Here is a 21,906-nt window from a genome sequence, read left to right on the forward strand (position 1 = left end):
ACTACAGTGGTTCACCACATGCGGCACCTGTTCTTTTTAGATTTTTAAAATACTTTATGGCTCAGATCTTCTTTGAAGCGCTCTGCATTTCTTGATGGGTCTCCTGAGCCTGGCTGCTCCAGAAATGCGGAGCACAGCATCCATTGGGGAACTCCATTGCAGTGCTTTTGGGGGGTGGCGGGTGGGTGAAAACATAGGTTGGGTAAACTGGTGAGGTAACTAATTAGGATAGGTTCACTTCCAGCAATGATGGAATACGGGCTGTGTAGCTGACCAGCCACCATTACGCACCCTATCCAATTCAAACTCTCCTTTGAAGTCAAGTTTAGATTTCTCAAAACTTGCAGGAAGCGGACCTTCGTTTCCACACCTAAACAGACCCTACCCGTTTGAAACAAAAACAGAAAATGTTGGAAAATCTCAGCAAGTCTGACAGCATCTGTGGAGAGAGAACAGAGCCAACGTTTCGAGTGTGGGTGACCCTTCGCCAGAGCATCCATAATAATTTGCTTTTGTTTACCTGTTTGAAGCCTGGAGTTTTTGATTAAAGGTTTGCCTGAAAATTCAGTCAGTGAGCAAATGGTGCACATAATCCTCACCAGGTTGTCCTCCAGTGGTGGGTGGTTTTTCAAATGAGAATGTGGCAAACTGCAGTTGAAAATTACTTCTCCTGCACACACTCCCATCCCCCCTCATCCCCCCACTCCATTGTTTTAAAATCAGTGCAATTTGAATTACAACTTTTTTAAGAAGTGCACAGCAGTGGTGCTCTTTAACTAGTCAGAATGACATAAGCACTTTGAGCCTGTTCACATCTCCTTGGAACTTGCTTCATGACAGATAATTGACAGCACTCTCCAAGAGTCAGAATTCATCATTCTCTTTCTGTATCAACTGAACTATGTGGAAGGTGGAAGACCAGTTGGTTACTTGGTGACAGCAACAATCTGAGCAGTGAGCACATGACAATGTGCTCAAATATGTGATTTTTTAACTCCATGTTGTTTAACTAATTCTGATGCTTATCTCAAGTTTAGATCAGGAGTTTGGAGCCTAGAACTGACGGTTCCTGGCAGGCTGCGCGACCCCCTACGCATGCATTGTGCCTGCCGGCTGGGAACGGGCCCTGTGCACATGCGCAAAGGAAAATAACTGAAACGGCGCGCAAAGGTGGAGATCAGGTGAGTTGAGGAGGAGAACTAATGAAGAGCAGGCACCCCAGAGGAAAAAACATGGGGATTGGGATGGAAAGAGGGTCCAAAACAAAGAAGATCCCAAACCAGGGGGTGAGATACCAACTGATCCCAGAAGGTCCTAAATAATGGACAAAGACAGAGATCAGAAACAGATCCTGTTAAGTAAAGTTGAGAAAAAAAAGAGCAGAGTAGTAGGCTCTGAATGAAAGAGAGCGAGCTGCCAGCAGCAGTCTTGAAGTGAGGTGGGCTCAAGGGAAGCCCTGAAAATCAGAGCGGGCAGCTGAAGATTGGTGGCTTTACTGCTGGCTTTAAGGACAAAGATGCCCCATTTGGAGCAGTGGTGTTCTGCTTGGGATGGCCAAAGATCTGAAAGTGTGTTTGGAAGGTGAAACTTGAGTGTACTAATGTACTCGGGAATTTCAGAAGATGAGATTGAAACTCTGGAGATGGATCCCTGTTAAAGCCATCCAAGTAGGATGATGTTGGAAAAAATTACAAGGTGAGTTGCTCAATGTGGAGATCACAAACCCTCATGAGAAAGACAGAATTTCAGTGAGACCGTTTGGCTCATGATGTGACAAATATTTGGATGGATTGTTGAGAAATCCATGGAATCTACTTTGGTTGAATCTGCATTTAATTTGGAGTGTGGTGTGTCTGACTACAGTTTGCTAGTTGGTCTGAATTTGTATGCATTTTTTAAAAAAGAACGAAAGTGAAGGAATTGTTTTAATTTCATTTATTATTGTCACATGTATTGGAATACAGATAAAAGTATTGTTTTATGTACACTATACAGACAAAGCATATTGTTCATAGAGAACATAGGGGAGAAGAAAGAAGAGGTGCAAAATATAGTGCTGCAGTCATAGCTAGGGTATAGAAAAAGATCAGTTTAACATGTGATAGGTACATTTAAAAGTCTGATGGCAGTGGGGAAGAAGCTGTTCTTGAGTCAGTTGGTATGTGATCTCAGACTTTTGTATCTTTTTCCCAATGGAAGAAGGTGGAAGAGAGTATGTTCAGGGTACGTGGGGTCCTTGATTATTCTGGCTGCTTTTCTGAGGCAGCGGGAAGTGTAGATGGAATCAGTGGATGGTTTGCTGGTTTGCGTGATGGACTGGGCTATGTTCAGAACCTTTTGTAGTTTCTTGTGGTCTTGGTCAGTGCAGGCCATATCAAGCTGTGATATATCCGGAAAGGATGTTTTCTATGGTAAATCTGTAAAAATTGGTGAGGGTCGTAATGGACATGCCAAATTTCCTTAGCTCCTGAGAATTGTGAATATTTGAATTTTTTTCTTGTACTTATAGAGATGTTTTCCAACCCTTTTCTTGGGCAATATAGTTTTCTTTTGCTTAATCAATTTTTTTGTTAAAATGTCATCAGATTCCTGTGAATTTGTTCGGTAACTAATCCCCAGGGATTCTAAAAAAAATGAAAGTTAGGATATATCGAGCCAGTTTCACTCTGTGATCTGACTTGTTCAGTAGTAACATCAGCTGGGATCATAACAATAGATTATTAATCACTTAATAACACAGAAAAAAATTGTGAAAAGTAGAACAAATCTTATTCTCAGGATTTAAGACATCAAGTTATATGTTGGAAGTTTAATTGACTGTACTACCTTTTCCAATAATAGAAATTGTTAGCCTGACACAGACCATCTAAGGAAGCATCTGTGCGTGGTAACCTGGGAACTGAACAACTTAACCTTCTGCCAGGAAACCAAATTTTCAATCACTTAAGTCCAAAGTCCAAAGATGTGCGGGTTAGGTTGATTGGCCAGGTTAAAAATTGCCCGTTAGAGTCCTGGGATGCGTAGGTTAGAGGGATTAGCGGGTAAATATGTGGGGGTAGAGCCTGGGTGGGATTGTGGCTGGTGCAGACTCGATGGGCCGAATGGCCTCCTTCTGCACTGTAGGGTTTCTATTAAGCTATGATGTAAAATTATAGACGTTGGCTAGAACCTTACAGTTTTTGAGGCAGTACACCAGCGACCTGACAACAGATGAAATTGCACAAGAAGACAATTGAAAGCCAGTTTACGTGGCCCAATAACTTTTTTCAATTGGCAGATGGGCCAGTCGGCTAAGTAGCCTTCACATTTTCTTTACAACCTTGATCCAAGGTGGCATGAAATGTCCAAGATGAAGTATATTGAAAAAGAAATGTCTGGGGACTGATTTTTTTGAGTTCTACTGTCAGGTGCTTGAATGTGCTGTATAGACATAGTTTCCTGCATTTCTTTTCATCTCATTTAATTTGTACAACTCTGCAGCTCCCTGAGGCAGCTTCGCAGCAGCTGGCAGCTGTCTGCCTTCACGGAACGCGTTAGAAGTTCCCGCCTGCACCTTCACCTCTCTCTGCATCCGTCCTCTTCCCACAATTGTCCACCCCTAAACCACTCTACCCCTCTTTCCCGGCAGCACTCTGTGTACATTTCATGCTGGCTCTCGATAATTGGCCTTGCTGCGTGAAATCGCATTCAGGGCCAAACATGGCCAGAAGTGCATTTTGCATTCACTTCTGGGTCTGCTGATTGTGCGCGCCCAACTAGCACAAGATTCAGGCCATTTTGTTCTATGAATTTCAACAGCACAAATGGGAGGCACAGTGGTTAGCGCTGCTGCCTCACAGCGCCAGGGGCTTGGGTTCAATTCCAGACTCGAGTCACTGTCTGTGTGGAGTTGGCACGTTCTCCCCATGTCTACTTTAGTTTCCTCCCACAGTCCAAAGACATGCAGGTTAGGTTGATCGGCTATGCTAAGTTGCCCCTAAGTGTTAGGGGGACGAGCAGGACAAATAGGGAGATAGGGCCCTGAAGGGATTGTTGTCGGTGCAGGCTCAATGGGCCAAATGGCCTCCTTCTGCACTGTAGGGATTCTATGATTATATGTTCATCTACTTTCTTACTTTATAATGTAGATCCTTTGTTCAGAGATGTTGTGGAATTATCAAGTAAGTTAAAGGTAATTTTTCCTTGCCACATATATTTTACGACATATTGCATCAAATCTATCTTAATATGGGGTTGGTGCTTTCCTAGCTTAAAATATTTAAATATAGATTATCTTAATTTGCTCAGTATTATGCATGGTACTCTAAGCAAGAAGAGCAGGTAAAATAAAAGGTTTGAGCAGGATAGACAGTCTTAAAAAAACTATAACCAAATGTAGGGCCTGGGTGGGATTGTGGTCGGTGCAGACTCGATGGGCTGAATGGCCTCTTTCTGTACTGTAGGGTTTCTATGATTTCTATGATTACAGCTGCAGCAGGTTTCCCAATTCAGTGAAAGGGTTAAAATAAAAGTGCGTAACTCTATGTCAACAGCACTATAAATCACCAAGCCACAAAGTGGCATGTAAACTGAAATCTAGCACTACTGATGGCTCCGTAGACCACCATGAGTGTGGCTTTCCATTGAAAACTGGCTTGAGTTGTGCCATAACCACAAACCATCGTGTGTGCGTGTGAAACAGTAGGGTTTCACTTCAGCAAATGTACAGTTCATCGAACTGCACCCTGTGACTGGCTGACAAACAGACTTTAACACCTTTTTCCACTAAATGTATGACATATCACAATAAATAAGGTTATTTATTAAGATGAATACTTGATCCAAGTTTTTAGAAGCTTACAGCTGCTCATACATTGTAAATGGAATAGATCAAATTGATCACTGAACCTGTAATTCAGTGTGCTAATTGAATTAACCATGTCACCAATGAGATGAGATTCAAACTGAAACAGATTGTCTGCAGCTTTGAAACTCAATATAGGCTGAAATTCCAAAGCAAATTGTTTCCATAGCACTGTCTAATGCTCTCATCTGCACATCTCGCTCACTACCAAGTTAGGCAATATTCGAGCCAACTTGTCTTTCAAAGGCAGACATTTAAAAAAAAGCTGAAAATAAGCAATAAAACATTGTTCAACAGAAATCCTGACATCATGCAATATATTTATATTTTATTAACCCATGTGTTCACTTATTCATTGTACTTGCAAACATAGCCACTTTAAAAATCTACTATCCTTATTCTTGGTGAATCTTAGCAGCTTTTTCTTCAAAGCTGATCACTTTTAACAATGAGCTCATCTCTCTTAAATTGACATTACCTCAGAAGCTTAGACAATTCTGTAAACTATCCTACAAGAGTCAATTCGTTACCAGATATCTGCAACAGTGAAATGTTCTCACACATAGACATATTTATGTCCATACACTTTGCTCTGAATCATAAAAAAGCATATAAGCACATATTTTATAACTTGGTAAAGAAATGGTACAGCATCAGGCTCATTTAGTTTGTCATTTGGGATCAAAAAAAGGAAGCTAAAATATCTTGACTACCCTGATATATAATATGAGTAGCCCTATTTATAAGTAAGTATTCAATACTCAGAATAGAACTCTAGCCAGATTTCACCAATTATTTAGTTAATTCATAGAAATCATAGAAACCCTACAGTGCAGAAGGAGGCCATTCGGCCCATCGAGTCTGTACCGACCACAATCCCACCCAGGCCCTACCCCCACATATTTACCCGCTAATCCCTCTAACCTACGCATCCCAGGACTCTAAGGGGCAATTTTTAACCTGGCCAATCAACCTAACACGCACATCTTTGGACTGTGGGAGGAAACCGGAGCACCCGGAGGAAACCCACGCAGACACGAGGAGAATGTGCAAACTCCACACAGACAGTGACCCAAGCCGGGAATCGAACCTGGGACCCTGGAGCTGTGAAGCAGCAGTGCTAACCACTGTGCTACCGTGCCGCATTAAATTTAACTCTTGCAATTCTGAAGAACACTACATTCATTTTAAGTAGAATTGGCATTTTTGTTTTGCAGTTACCCATTAAACTTATCAACCAGAATCCCATTTTATACTGACTTTCAGAATTGCTGTAGCACTAATATCACCATATAACTTTGAAACCAATAAATATTTTAGATGCTATAACTGTGATAGTGCCCCACATTAGATTCTGAACTAGGAGACTGAAGTTTAAATCTTAAAAACTACTATGTTTTCCTGGGAGGATTTCCCGGTTTTGAATTGCAGCATTATCACAAACTCTCACATGTGAAACATTGACTGAGAATTTGCGGTCGGCAATGAAGGAACGACACTCAAACGTTCATTGTGCTGACAAGCGCCTACAGGATTTTCGAGGATTCTTGAGTGGAGACTTGCTTCAATTCGGTGTCTGAACCTGTGTGGCACCCTCTACAGGAAAACTGTGGACTGCTTCTTTTGGAGTAACCAAATAAACTAAATTAAAAGACAGCTCCTTAAAGGGATACCACATCAAAGTGTCACACAGCAAAGAATCACAAAGTCTGGTGAGCGAAAGCAAGGTAAATGAAGGGGTCCTAGGCCTGGGTGATGGTGAGAAGGGGGTGATTGAGGTGTCCGGGAGAAATTGGAGAGGATGGTAGAAGGAGGTCCAGAGCCGCCGGACCTTGAGGGTGGGGGTGGGTGCACCCAGTCAGAAGTACCCAGCTCACACCCATGATCTAGGCCCATTGATTTTCGGGAAACCCCACACCAGGTCAATTCTCCTGCCTACCTAAACATTGAAGCTGGGTGGGAACAGTGACCAATTGGACTAATAATCCAGAGCTGAGAGCAATGTTCTGGGGACACAGATTCAAATCCTACCATGGCAGGTGGTGGAATACGAATTCAAATAAAAATCTGGAACTAAAAGTTTAATAACCTTGAAACCATTGTCAATTTTTATAAAAGCCATCTGGTCCTTTTGGGAAGGAAATCTTCCACCCTCACCTTGTTGAACACCCCTTGGAGGAAGCATTTAGGGTGGCAAGGGTGCAGAATGTACTTTGGGTGAGGGACTTCAATGTCAATCACCAAAAGTGGCTAAGTAGTGCCACCACAGACACAGCTGGCCATGTCCTAAAAGATGTGCGGGTTAGGTTGATTGGCCATGCTAAAAATTGCCCCGTAGAGTACTGAGCTGCGTAGGTTAGAGGGATTAGTGGGTAAATATGTAGGGATATGGGGTAGGGCCTGTGTGGGATTGTGGTCGGTGCAGACTCAATGGGCCGAATGGCCTCCTTCTGCACTGTAAGGTTTCTATGATTTCTATGATTTCACCTGGTGTGACTCCAGAACCAGACTCCAGATCACAGGAATGTGGTTGACACTTAAATGCATCTGAAATGGCCTGGCAAGCCATTCAGTTATATCAAACCAATACAAAGACAATAAAAAGAAATGAAACCGGACAGACCCCACGGCATCGACCTAGGTACCAAAAATGACAATAACAAACTCAGCTCTGTTGACCCTGCAAAGTCCTCCTTACTTGCTTCTGGGGGTTTGTGCCAAAATTGGACTGACAAGTCAAGCAACAACCTGATGTAGTCGTACACATGAAATCATACCATACAGATAATTGTAATGTATGTCCCAGATACACCATCACCATTCCTGGGTACGTCCTGTCCCACCGGCAGGACAGACCCAGCAAAGTGGTATACAATTGGGAGGGAGTTGCTCTGGAAGTTCTCAACATCGACTCCAGACCCCATAGAGGTTCAAGGCATCAGGCCAAACATGGGCAAGGAAACCTCCTGCTGGTTACCACTTACAACTTCCACTCAGCTGATTAATCAGTACTCCTCCATGTTGAACACCCCTTGGAGGAAGCACTTAGGGCGGCAAGGGTGCAGAATGTACTTTGGGTGAGGGACTTCAATGCCTATCACCAAGAGTGGCTAAGTAGTGCCACCAGAGACACAGCTGGCCATGTCCTAAAAGGCATAACTGTTAGACTGGATCTGTGGCAGATGGTACGGGAACCAACAAGAGGGAAAAACATACTTGACCTTATCCTCATCAACCTGCCTGCCGCAGATGCATCTGTCCGTGACAGTATCAGTCGGAGTAACCACCACACAGTCCTTGTGGGGACAAAGTCCCATCTTTAAATTGAGGATACTCTCCTTCATGTTGTGTGGCACTACCACTGTGCTAAATGGGATAGACTTTGAACAGATATCGCAACTCAAGAATAGGCAACCATAAGAGGAATTTTCTGAGGTTTCCCCTGGGATTCTTTTTAATTCATTCGTGGGACATGACTGGCCAGCATTTATTACCCATTCCTAGTTGCCTGAGGGCAGTTGAGAGTCAACCACATTGCTGTGGCTCTGAAGTCACATGTAGGCCAGACCAGGTAAGGACGGCAGATTTCCTTCACTAAAGGATGTTGGTGAAGCAGATGGGTTTTTCTGACAATCGACAATGGTTTCATCGTCATCAGTAGATTCTTAATTCCAGATAAATTCCACCATCTGCCATGGCAGGATTCGAACCTGGGTCCCCAGAACATTTGCTGAATTTCTGTATTAGTAGTCCAGTGATAATACCACTTGGCCATCGCCTCCCTTGTATAGGGTTCCCTGTATTTGTTGAACCTCACTCAACCAATACATAGACAGTGAAAGATAGTATATAGTTAAGGGATGAAAAGGAATTTATTTGCTAATACATGCATCAGGAGGGAGACACAGTCAATGAGGGTTGACTGTCCTCTCTGAGCTAATATTGCAAGGTAAAATTATTATATTCTGAACATTTCAATATCCCGCCTAGTCTCATCAATCCGACTGGAGCGTCCAATCACAACAATAGACATTATTACCTTAGCCAATAACATTCCACCTGTCAACAGGAAAAGGAGATTATTAGCTTATTGCCCATGTCGGTTCCTTCCCCTTTACCTAGAAAACCTAACCCACATCATTACCAGTGTCCAAGGCCGTAGTTAACATCTGTGATTTTTAATTGGTGAAAGGAGTCACTCTTTCGCAGGAACCGGGGCCTCCTTTATCAGCTTGAGAGACTTCTCCAGCCTCGCCAGCCATGAACGAATTTACTCCCTTAAATAGCAGGCCTATGATTCAACTTGTTTTCGCGTATCCAAAAACAGATAAGAGAAGTTGCCTTTCTATGCTCCATTCTATTAAAAGAAGTTGGTCTGTCTACCAGCGTGTTTCCCATCATGCTGCATTCAGAACGAAGTTGGCCAAGGCGCACAAGACGTATAAATTGAAAATACAATTTAAGCTTATAAATTTTGGTTAATTTGTGGTTGTACAGTTTATAATATCTTTGCAGTTTATAATATCTTTGCATATTTTGTTCCAGGCACATTGTAAATTCTCACTATATATATATAAGGCACTTTATATAATTACCTTAACCTAGTCTACTTATTATAGTAAAACTAAAACTCATACTAAGAATTCTATATTAACCCCCCCCCCCCGCCCCCCATCAGCAGCAGAATTATACTCGACCACAATTTATAATCGCATGGCCTGGCATATCCCCACTCTACCATTACCATCAAGACAGCGAAAAACCCTGGTTCAATGAAGAGTGCAGGAGGGCATGCCAGGAGCAACACCAGGCACACCTAAAAATGAGGTCAACCTGGTGAAGCTACTACCCAAGACTAGCTGTGTGCTAACCGACATGAGAAGAAACTGATGAACAGAACGGAGAGATTCCACAACCAACAGATCAGATCAACGCTCTGCAATCCTGCCACACCCTGTCATGAATGGTAGTGGAACATTAAACACATTGGAGGAGGAGACTTCACAAATATTTCCATTCTCAATGATGGAGAACCCCAGCACATCAGTGCAAAAGATAAAACTGAAGCATTAACAACAATTTTCAGTCAGAAGTGAAGAGTGGATGATCCATTTCAGCCTCCTTCAGAGGACCCCAGCATCACAGATGCGAGTCTTCAGCCAATTCGATTCATTCCACTCGATATCAAGAAACGATTGAAGGCACTGAATACTGTAAAGACTATGGGCGCTGATAATATTCCAGTAATATTACTGAAGACTTGTGCGCCAGGACTTACCACGCCCCTCGCCCAGTTCTTCCAGTACAGCTACAAACTGGCGTCTACCTCGCAATGTGGAAAATTGTCCAGGTATGTCCTGTACACAAAAAGTAGGACAAATCAAACTGGGCCAATTACCACCTCATCAGTCTCCTCTCAATCAGTAAAGTAATGGAAGGAGTCATCAATACAGTTATCAAGTGGCACTTTCTCAGCAATAGCCTGCTCACTGATGTTCAGTTTGGGTTCTGCCAAAGTCATTCAGTTCCTAAGCTCATTACAGCCTTGGTTCAAACGTGGACAAAAGAGCTGAATTATGAGGCGAGGTGAGAGTGACTGCCCTTGACATCAAGGTAGTATTTGACCAAGTATGGCATCAAGGAGTCAAAGCAAAACTGGAGTCAGTGGAAGCCAAGGGGAAAACCTTCTGCTGGGTGGAGTCATACCTGCACAAAGGAAGTTGGTTGTGGTGGTTGGAGACCAGGACATCACTGCAGGAGATCCTCAGGATAGTGTCCAAGGCTCAGTCATCTTCAGCTGCTTCATCAATGACCACCCTTTCATCTTAAGGTCAGAAGTGGGGATGTTTGCTGCTGATTTATTCAGCAACATTCACAACTCCTCATATTGAAGCAGTCCATGTCCAAATTCTGAAAGACCGAGACAATATTCAAACTTGGGCTGACAAGTGGCAAGTAACATAAATGCCAGGCAATGACTGTCTCCAACAAGAGGGGATGTAACCATCATCCCTTGACATTCAGTGGCATTGCCATCACTGAATTCCCCTACTATCAACATCCTGGGGAGGGTTGCAGATATGATAGTGACTTTTAAGGAGCGTCTGGACAAATACATGAGTAGAATGGGAATAGAGGGATATGGTCCCCAGAAGGGTCGGGGTTTTAGTTCAGACGGACAGCATGGTCGGTGCAGGCTTCGAGGGCCAAAGGGCATGTTCCTGTGCTGTAATTTTCTTTGTTCTTTGTTACAATTGACTAGAAACTGAACTGGACTAACCATATAAATACTGTGGCTAGAGACCAAGCCAGAGGCTGAGAATCCTGTGGCAAGGAACTCACCTCCTGACTCCCCAAGGCCTGTCCACCATCTACAAGGCACAAGTCAGGAATATAATCCACTTGCATGGATGAATGTAGCTCCAACAACACTCAAGAAGCTTGACACCATCCAGGACAAAGCAGCCTGTTGAATGCTACCCCTTCCACAAACATTCACTCCCTCCACCACCAACAAACTGTGGCAGCCATGTGTACCATCTACAAGATGCACTGCAGCAACTCACCAAGGCTCCTTTGGCAACACATTCCAAATCCACGATTGCTACAAAGGATAAAGGCAGCAGTTATAAGGGGGCACCACCACCTGGAAGTTCCCTCCAAGTTACTCACCATTCTGACTTGGAAATATATTGTCATTCCTTCACCGACAATACCACTACGCCACCATCTCCCTCAGTTCTTCACCCTAATGAAGTAATGAAAGAATGCTGACACCATTCACATATGTTTGCAGATTTTATCATCTGAGGGACAATGGGGAGAAGGGAGTTGGGTAAGAACAGCATGAAAACAAAAGAAGAAATGTTCGTTCTCCTTTACTGTTTTGGTGCAACGTTATTGCAGTTTTTAAGACACTAGTAGTAAGCATGCTTATGGTTATATATGGAGATCAACATCAGAACACCATCAGGTGTTATGTTCATAGAATTATACTGCACAGAAGGAGAACATTTAGCTCATCGTGTCTGCTGGCTTGTTAAAAGAAGTAACCGATTAGTCCCATTCTTTCCCCATAGCCTTGCATTTCTTTCCCCTTCAAATGTATCCAATTCATTCTGAAATCAATATTGAAACTGCCGCCACTATCTTTTCAGGTAGTGTGTCCCAGGCCCTAATAACTTCTGTATAAAATCATTCTCCTCATCTCAACTCTGGTACTTCTGTCTGTATCTTAAATGTACATTTCCTTGTTACTGAAGCTTCTCCAAATCAAAATCGTTTCTCCTTATTTACCTCTAAACAAAAGTGATTTTAAATACTTCCCTTAACCTTCTCCACCCTAAGGAGAAAAATACCAGTTTCTCCAATCTCTCCACACAATGAGTATTATTCTTGTAAATCTCCTCTGAACCCTCTTGAAAGCCTTGGCATTCTTCCTGAAGTGTGATGACTAGAATTGTGCACAATATTGTAGCTGAGGCTTAAATAAGTGTATTATAAAGATTTAACATAAGTTCCTTTATTTTGTAACACATTGCAAGGATTCCATATGCCTTCATAAGCATTATCTACTTGTCCCATCACCTTCAAAGATAAGTGTATGTGAATCCCCAACTCTCTAGCTGCGACTTTCCAGTCCCACCAGTGGTGGGTATCGTCACAGGTGGGACCAGGAAGTTTGGAGAGTGGCCAAAACCACTCTCACCACTCCGCAGATTTTCTGGTCCTGCTGGTGACAATGCCTGCCGCCAGCAGGAATGGAAAATCATAGAATAGAATCATACAGCGCAGAAGAGGCCCTTTGGCCCATTGAGTCTGCACTGACACACGAGAAAGACCTGAACTCCCACCTAATCCCATTTACCAGCACTTGGCCCATAGTCTCTGTTTCTGCAATTCATTAAAAATTGTGCCAGTTACATTGTCTGGAAATATTGTGAAATGTTCGTGGAGCTGTTGTGAATTATTTCATGAAGAGTGCAGCCACGTAGTCACAGGCAGGGTGTGGATTTGGTGACATGTCCACACACAGGCTGCAACAGCTATGGGGGAGGATGCAGAGGCTGGAGAGAGGACAAGTGGTACCTTGTGTCAGGTTGGAACTAAACTCCTCCATGGCTCTTAACAGTGGCAGGAAACTGCCGCACAGACCAGTCAATGAACTCAGCAGGAGCAGTTTTCCAGGCCTGTTCAATGCAGGAGCAAGTCCCATTATGGCCAGAGATTCTCTCAAGAGGGATTTGCACAGGAAGATCTCAGAATGAGATCTTTCCCACCGCTGCCAGAAAAAAACCACCTTTTCTAATAGAACCGTGAAATTTTACAGCTCTTAGCATTTTAGAAGTTTTTTCTAACTTTATAAACATTAACTTCACAACACAGTGATCAGTGCTGACTTCAGATCAGAAGATGGCATAGCAGCCAGGGATTGCACTTTACTGGGCAAATCTTTGCTGAATTATTGAAATTGATGAGAATCACAGAAAAGCTACACTTGAGTTATTAGCCACAAACCTCTGGAATAGTGGAAATGGGCAATTGGAATTGAAAAGCTTTGTGAAAAAACATTCCACTCATTTGGTTAAAATGCCACCCATGTGATCCAAATCACAGGACCACAAGAGAAATATGATTCATCCTGCCCTATCATGGGGTATATCTGTTGTTATGGGATGCACAAAGTGTCATCTCCATTTTATACATAGTGTTGCTCTAACACGACTCCGAGCAGTTGTACATACTTCAAGCACCCATATGTTTAAACTGAGGGAAAAAAGTTCATAAAGGCAGTTCTTCGGCCCCTGGCCTCTCGCCCAAAGTTTAGTGCCACCTAACAAGCAGAAATAGGGGCTGGAATTTTCCAGGCATGTTTTCTGCATGTGCAAGTCCCATATGGCTGCTAATTCTTGTGAGAGGACCATAATGGGATTAGCGCCAGGGAGATTGCAGAATAAGTTCCCCATTGAGGACGTGAACCTGATTCCCCCCCCCGCCCCCCCACCAGCATCACACTGGCAAGAATTACTTTTCGAAATCAGTTGTGGTGACCATGACCATCACTTGAAGTTGAGTATAGACCCCTAGTGGTGAGGGAAACAGCTGGCCAGTGCCCTGGTACTCCGGGAGTGCTAAGTTGGCAGGGCCAGGGGAAGGGCTTCGAGGGAACCCCTTTGGGGGCTTCCCATTATGTGGGGGCATGGGCGGGATGCGGCGATGGTGGGGGCATGGGGTGCCTGCATTGCCAAGGAGGGGGGAAGGGGCTCTGATGCCCTCTTGCCAGTGATGATGGCGAAGAGAGTCTTTAACTTCAATTTGAAATTGGGGCACTCTTTAAAAACGGCGCCCTGATCTCTGTGGAGCCAGCCTTGCTGCCATCTTTAGGAGCCGCCTCTCAGGAATATCAACACTGTCTAGAGTTCTACAGGACAACGTTCCGAGCAGACAGGGAGGTGTTGGTAGGTTAAAGGAACCATGGTGCACGAAAGCTGTGCGGGACCTAGTCGAGAAGAAAAGGAAAGTGTACAAAAGGCTCAGAGAGCTTGGCGAAGATAGGGATTTAGAAGAGTATATGGCCTGTAGGAAGGGACTAAAGAAGGAAATTAGGAGAGCCAGAAGGGGTCACGAGAAGGCCCTGGCAGGTAGGATTAAGGAGAACCCTAAGGCGTTCTATAAATATGTGAAAAGTAAAAGGATGAGACGTGAAGGAATAGGGCCTATAAAAGGTGAAGGCGGGAAAGTCTGTACGGAACCAGTAGAAATGGCAGAGGTGCTCAATGAGTATGTTGCCTCGGTTTTCACAGAGGAGAAGGATCTGGGTGGATGTACTGCAGGCGTGTGGTGGACTGAAAAGATTGAGTATGTGGACTTTAACAAAGAGGTTGTGCTGGAATCTTTGAATGGCATCAAGATAGATAAGTCGCCAGGTCCGGATGGGATGTACCCCAGGTTACTGTGGGAGGCGAGGGAAGAGATTGCAGAGCCTCTGGCGATGATCTTTGAGTCGTCGATGGAGACGGGAGAGGTGCTGGAGGATTGGAGGATTGCAGATGTGGTTCCTATTTTCAAGAAGGGGAATAGGGATAGCCCAGGAAATTACCGACCGGTGAGTCTAACCTCAGTGGTTGGTAAACTGATGGAGAAGATCCTGAGGGATAGGATATATGAGCATTTAGAGAGGTTTAGTATGCTCAAGAATACTCAGCATGGCTTTGTCAAGGGCAGATCATGCCTTACAAGCCTGGTGGAGTTCTTCAAAAATGTGACTAAACACGTTGACGAAGGGAAGGCGGTAGATGTGGTTTATATGGATTTTAGCAAGGCGTTCGATAAGGTCCCCCATGCAAGGTTTCTAGAAAACGTGAGAGGGCATGGGATCCAAGGGGCTGCTGCCCTGTGGATCCAGAACTGGCTTGCCCAAAGGAGGCAGAGAGTGTGTATAGATGGGTCTTTTTCTAAATGGAGGTCGGTCACCAGTGGTGTGCCCCAGGGATCTGTTCTGGGACCCTTGCTGTTTGTCATTTTCATAAATGACTTGGATAAGGAAGCGGAGGGATGGGTTGGTAAGTTTGCCAACGACAGGAAGGTTGGTGGGGTTGTGGATAATCTGGAGGGATGTCAGAAGTTACAGAGGGGCATAGATAGGATGCAAGACTGGGCGGACAAGTGGCAGATGGACTTCAACCCAGATAAATGCGTCGTGGTCCATTTTGGTAGGTCAAATGGGACGAAGGAGTACAATATAAAGGGAAAGACTCTTAGTACTATAGAGGATCAGAAGGACCTTGGGGTCCGGGTCCATAGGACTCTAAAATCGGCCCCGCAGGTGGAGGAGGTGGTTAAGAAGGCGTATGGTGTGCTGGCCTTTATCAATTGAGGGATTGAGTTTAGGATTCCGGGGATAATGATGCAGCTATATAAGACCCTCGTCAGACCCCACTTGGAGTACTGTGCTCAGTTCTGGTCGCCTCACTATAGGAAGGATGTGGAAAAGATTGAAAGGGTGCAGAGGAGGTTTACAAGGATGTTGCCTGGATTGAGTGGCATGCCTTATGAGGATAGGCTGAGGGAGCTCGGTCTTTTCTCCTTGGAGAGACAAAGGATGAGAGGAGACCTAATGGAGGTGTATAAGATGTTGAGAGGCATAGATCGGGTGGACTCTCAGAGGCTTTTTCCCAGGGTGGAAATGTCTGCTACGAGAGGACACAGGTTTAAGGTGCTGGGGGGTAGGTACAGGGGCGATGTTAGGGGTAAGTTTTTCACACAGAGGGTGGTGGACGAGTGGAATCGGCTGCCGTCAGTGGTGGTGGAGGCGAACTCAATAGGGTCTTTTAAGAGTCTCCTGGATGAGTACATGGAGCTTAATAGGATGGAGGGTTATAGGTAGGTCTAGAAGGTAGGGACGTGTTCGGCACAACTTGTGGGCCGAAGGGCCTGTTTGTGCTGTAGTTTTTCTATGTTCTATGTTCAAAACATGACCCCTGCTTTTTTTGTCAAAATGTCAGAAGATCTGGACAGAAAATCTACCTTTTTCTTTGGGAAGAAACATGCTTGTTTTCAGTCAGAACCTGACAGTTTGCCAGAGTGAAATCAAAGATGCGAACGTCACCAGCTCATCCCTCTGGTATACCGCATCACCAGCTCATCCCTCCAGTATACCACATCACCAGCTCATCCCTCTGGTATACCACATCACCAGCTCATCCCTCTGGTATACCACATCACCATCTCATCCCTCTGGTATACCACATCACCATCTCATCCCTCTGGTATACCACATCACCATCTCATCCCTCTGGTATACCACATCACCATCTCATCCCTCTGGTATACCACATCACCAGCTCATCCCCCTGGTATACCACATCACCAGCTCATCCCCCTGGTATACCACATCACCAGCTCATCCCCCTGGTATACCACATCACCAGCTCATCCCCCTGGTATACCACATCACCAGCTCATCCCTCTGGTATACCAAATCACCAGCTCATCCCTCTGGTATACCACATCACCAGCTCATCCCTCTGGTATACCGCATCACCAGCTCATCCCCCTGGTATACAACATCACCAGCTCATCCCTTCAAATCTCCCATCATCAGCTCACCCTTCTGATGTCCCACATCACCAACTTGTCCCTCGGGCATCCCACGTCACCGGCCCAACCCTCGGGCATCCCACGTCACCGGCCCGTCCCTCGGGCAACCCATGTCAGCGGCTTGTCCCCCTGATGAGCCTGTGGAGTTGGCCATTCTGCTAATTGCAATTGGTCAGCAGCAGTGATAAAGACATGCTACCACATGTGCCCAGGAGCAGAGGCCTACAGCTGTCCAGGAAGCAGGAGCACAGGATCAAACTCGGAGACAGGATTAGCCTAGAATCTTCCGGCAAAGGTGCTCATACCTTCAGATGTCCAAGCCTCAATGCCAGAGAAGGCTGCACCCATCCCGGGGGATGGTGGATCATCTCTTTGGCATACTGTACGAGCTGGCACCCCATGAAACTGTAGAACACTCAATGTTTGTGGCCCTTAAAGTCACAGCTGCACTAAACCTTTTCACTAGAGGCTCCCACCAGGACAGCACAGGGGACATCTGCAGCATCTCCCAATCTGCCACTCACAAATGTATCAGGGAGGTCACAGATGCCCTGTATGCAAGGGCAGAGATGTTGATGAACTTGGACCAGGATTAGACAAGCCAAGACGCCAGGGCTATTGGCTTTGCCCTCATAGCAGGGGGATGTCCCAGGTGCAAGGCGTCATTAATTGCACCTACGTCGCTCTTGGGTCACCATCATGGCTGGCAGTGCCACTCATGAACTGCAAGCGATTCCACTCTCGCAACATGCAACTCGTCTGCGACCTCGCAATACGCATCATGCAGGTGTGTGCCTGATTTCCGGGGAATCATATCTTGGATCACACTCAAATATGAGTTTTTGAGGGAGAGCAGCGGCTGGAAAAATGGTTCCTCTGGGACGAGGGGTACTCAATCAGAAAGTGAGTGATGGTGCCAGTGCAGAGCCCACAAACACCAACGGAGACTCGATACAATGAGGCTCAAGCTTCAACACACGTGTTGGTGGAGCAGGCCACTGGACTGCTGAAGGTGCGGTTCCGGTACCTGGGCCAGTCAGAGAAGTGCTCTACAATATAGCCCCCAGAGGATCTCCCACATTATTGTGGTGTGCTGTGCTCTCCACAACTTAGTGCTGCAGAGAGGAGACCAGCTGGATCAGGAGGAGATGGGTGAGTGCCGTATCTCCTTGGATGAGGATATTGAAGGGGGTGGTCGGCATAGTGAAGCCGAGGAGGCGGAGAAAGGAGGCAGGGCTATTCTCAGGGCCAGAATGGGCCGCTGAGCAAAGGAAACCCTTATAATATCTCATTTTGGGGACAAGCTCTCTTCCCCCCCCCTTCCCCCCATGGGTGTCAAATAAAACAAAGAATGTGGTGCCAGCATAATCCAACTAACATTGCACATCAATGGGCTGGGGACTAAAGACATTGGACTCTGCAGCAGAGTGATGATGATGCCTGCAAGGACAGAGCGATGCTCCTCTCATCCTCAGCGATATGTCTGACTCCTACCTAACAGAGAGCTGAATGTTCCCTACCAATGAGCGGGCAAATGGTGGGCTTCATAAATAGTTTAAGATGAGCATGAGGTACTGCCGGTTCCTTTGGGGTAAGTGCTCAACTTTTCAGTTTCACTCAAAATGGGTAGGCGCTCAGCATTTTGACCGCCCCCTGACCTCTGGAACACAGATACAATATTGCACTCTTGAAATGCTCTAACCTTGATGGGGGTGGGGGAGAGATGTCCCTTCAATGAATGGCGATGTGGGAAGGGTTTCCATGGGTTGGGGAGGGTTTGCCTGCAGCTGAAAGTTTGTAGTTTCTTCAGTGTGGGAAAGACATTGCCCAGCCATTCTCGCACATCAGAGATGAAGCAGGAGTTCGCATAGCTTTCAGCACCAAATGACACGATGGAGGCTCTGTGGGTGAACAAGGTGAATATTTATTCTGGACCTAATACAGTGGTGACCTCTCTACACTTTGGCCTACTCTCATCTATGCTAACTAGGTGCCTATAACTTCCTACCTTACCCTCGCACTACATCTAGGTGATTTCCCAGGATCCACAGCTGAGGTTGAGGAGGCCAGCTGACTTCCACACCCAGTTGCTTGAGATGACCGTGGCAGGCTGCCTCTGGTGGGCCTGGATCTTGAGGGTCATGGCCTGCTTTCGGGCAGCATTGGTATTGCAATGTTGCCCTCCACGGTGGGTGGAGCTGGAGGTGCGTTGCTCACAGGAAGGGAGGAGTTAGATTGACTGGACACCCCTGGGGTCTCCTGGATGGGAGGCCCCGGGCTGTGTCCCAGAAGATCCTCAATCTTTCTGGTGCCTGATGGTCCCAGTGCTCTTCCGTGTCATCGAGGGGCAGCTGGAATGAGGTCCAGAAACCTTGCCATTCTCTGGGCGCTGGCACTCGTGAATTCCCACCAGTGCCATGACATGCAGTTGAAATCCTGCACCATGAAGCCTGTGCCCTCAGACATGGAGGTCATGAGCTGAAACATTGTGCGGACATCTCCTGCTGTGGAGTCAGAGTCATAGAGGTTTACAGCATGGAACAGCCCCTTTGGCCCAACTTGTCCATGCCGCCCAGTTTTTACCATTAAACTAGTCCCAATTGCCCTCTTTTGGCCCATATCCCTCTATATCATTCTTACCCATGTAACTGTTTAAATGCTTTTTAAAAGACAAAATCATACCTGCCCCTACTACTGCCTCTGGCAACTCGTTCCAGCCACTCACCACCCTCTATCAAACAATTGCCCCTCTGGACCTTTTTGTATCTCTCCCCTCTCACCTTAAACCTGGTCTCTCTAGTTTTAGACTCCCCTACCGTTGGGAAAAGATGTTGACTATCTACCTTTTCTATGCCCCTCATTATTTTAGACCTCTATAAGATCACGCCTAATGCCCCTATGCTCCAGGGAAAACAGTCCCAGTCTATCCAACTTCTCCTTATAACTCAAACCATTAAGTCCCGGTAGCATCCTAGTAAATCTTTTCTACACTCTTTCTAGTCATGTCCTTTCTATAATAGGGTGACCAGAACTGTATTCCAAGTGTGGCCTTACCAATGTCTTGTACAATTTCGACAAGACATCCCAACTCCTGTATTCAATGTTCTGACCAATGAAACCCAAGCATGCTGAATGCCTTCTTCACCACCCTGTCCACCTGTGACTGCACTTTCAAGGAGCTATGAACATGTACCCCTAGATCTCTTTTTCTATAACTCTCCTCAATGCTCTACCGTTAACTGAGTAAATCCTGCCCTGGTTTGATCGACCAAAATGCATCACCTCGCATTTATCTAAAAGAGTCCATGTCCTGCTCCAAGGTCTCCACCACGGGTACCACCCTTGCAATGTTGGCCTTGTTGCGCTGAAGTGATGGCACCATTTCCTCAGATAGAAGGCGATGGGACTCCTCCAGTTGGAATTGCAGTCTGAGGAGGCATAATGTCATCCCTTCCTGATGCTCGCGAATCAACCTTTGTAGCTCCATCAGCTCTCAAGCGAACCGCACCCAGGTGCATTTCATCGGCCAGGGGCCCAGCAGAGTTCTGGCCTCTGGCATCCCTCTGAATGCTGGTTCCTTGGGCATCCCTGACTCTGCCTGCTGTGGATCTTTAGCTGTGAGATGGTTACCATTAAGTGACCCAGAAATCTGCCTACTTAGTGAAGCCACCGAGGTGTGAGCATCTGCGCGGTGCCAGGTGCAGATGACAGTTGTGATGCCTCTTCAATGGTGAGGTCTGAGAAGTCTCCCTCGGAGCTACTTGTGTCCGGTGAGTCCAGGGGCCACAAGGTTGGGTCTCACTACTCGGCTGCTTTGCCTGTAAGAGAAGAGAAATGGCATCAGTGCATTACATGGGATAAAGGAGGGAGCATTGATTACTCACTTGAGACTTGAGGAGTGACAGCATATCTTGAGGATTCTCAGGCTTGTCTGCTGTCCCCACTTCACCAAGAGTGCAGATGTGGTCATTCTCCTCCCTGGCCAGCTCGAGTGTTCACTCCTCAAAACGCATGAGAGTTCTGAGCTTCAACATGACTCCGGCTGGCTATGGCCACTCAGGCTTGTTGTGGTTGAGTTTGTCCTGTAATGACACAGTTAGGGAGAGTGTAGGTAGGAGTCATGAAAGTGAAGATGGTGATGAGGTGTGGCACGTGTGGGGAGCTGCTGTGTGAGGAGCATGGTAGCGAATGCAGGGAACGTGGTGATTTTGGGAGGGTGGAGGAGGTTCTTGTTTCTGGTGTTGGGAAGCCCCAAGGTGGCTGGGTGAAAGATAGAGTTAGAGGTGGGAAGGGTGTGCAAGGGGGTCCAGAGAAAGACTGGTGGTGGTTTACTTACCCTGGCTGAGTGCATCTTCCTCCAACACTGCTATCCCATCCTGTTTTGCAGTGAGGGCTGCCACTGCATCACAAGTATGGATGGTGACCTTGCTAAAGGCCTTCTGGAGCAGGGTAGATTGCATCTCACTTCTGTTGTACACCATCCAGCAGTCTGGTCAGGGCTCCTTCCAACAAGCAAAAAGAGCGGAATTCCTGGCTGCCATCCTCTACAATAGGTGTGGAACAAATGCTGGGGAACCGCTTATCTGGTGCTCCCCAGTGATTGCAGTGATTAAGTTTATTGAATCATAGAATCCCTACAGTGCAGAAGGAGGCCATTCAGCCCATCGAGTCTGCACTGACCACAATCCTACCCAGACCTTCTCCCCTTGACCCCACGTATTTACCTTGCTAGTTCCCCTGACACTATAAGGCAATTTAGTATGGCCAATCAACCTAACCCGCACATCTTTGGACTGTTGTGGCAGGGCAGGTGAATCAGGGGAAGCACATTGCGGGCATGGTGTGATTCTCGTGTACATAAAAGTTTTTATTGATGAGGCATAAGATTTACTCAGAAATCTTCCCTGGCGGCGTCGGCAGAATTCACTCCGTTTTTCATGCCGGAACTGACACTCTACCAAATT

This window comes from Mustelus asterias, chromosome 1, assembly GCF_964213995.1.
Source record: "Mustelus asterias chromosome 1, sMusAst1.hap1.1, whole genome shotgun sequence".
Lineage (NCBI taxonomy): Eukaryota > Metazoa > Chordata > Chondrichthyes > Carcharhiniformes > Triakidae > Mustelus > Mustelus asterias.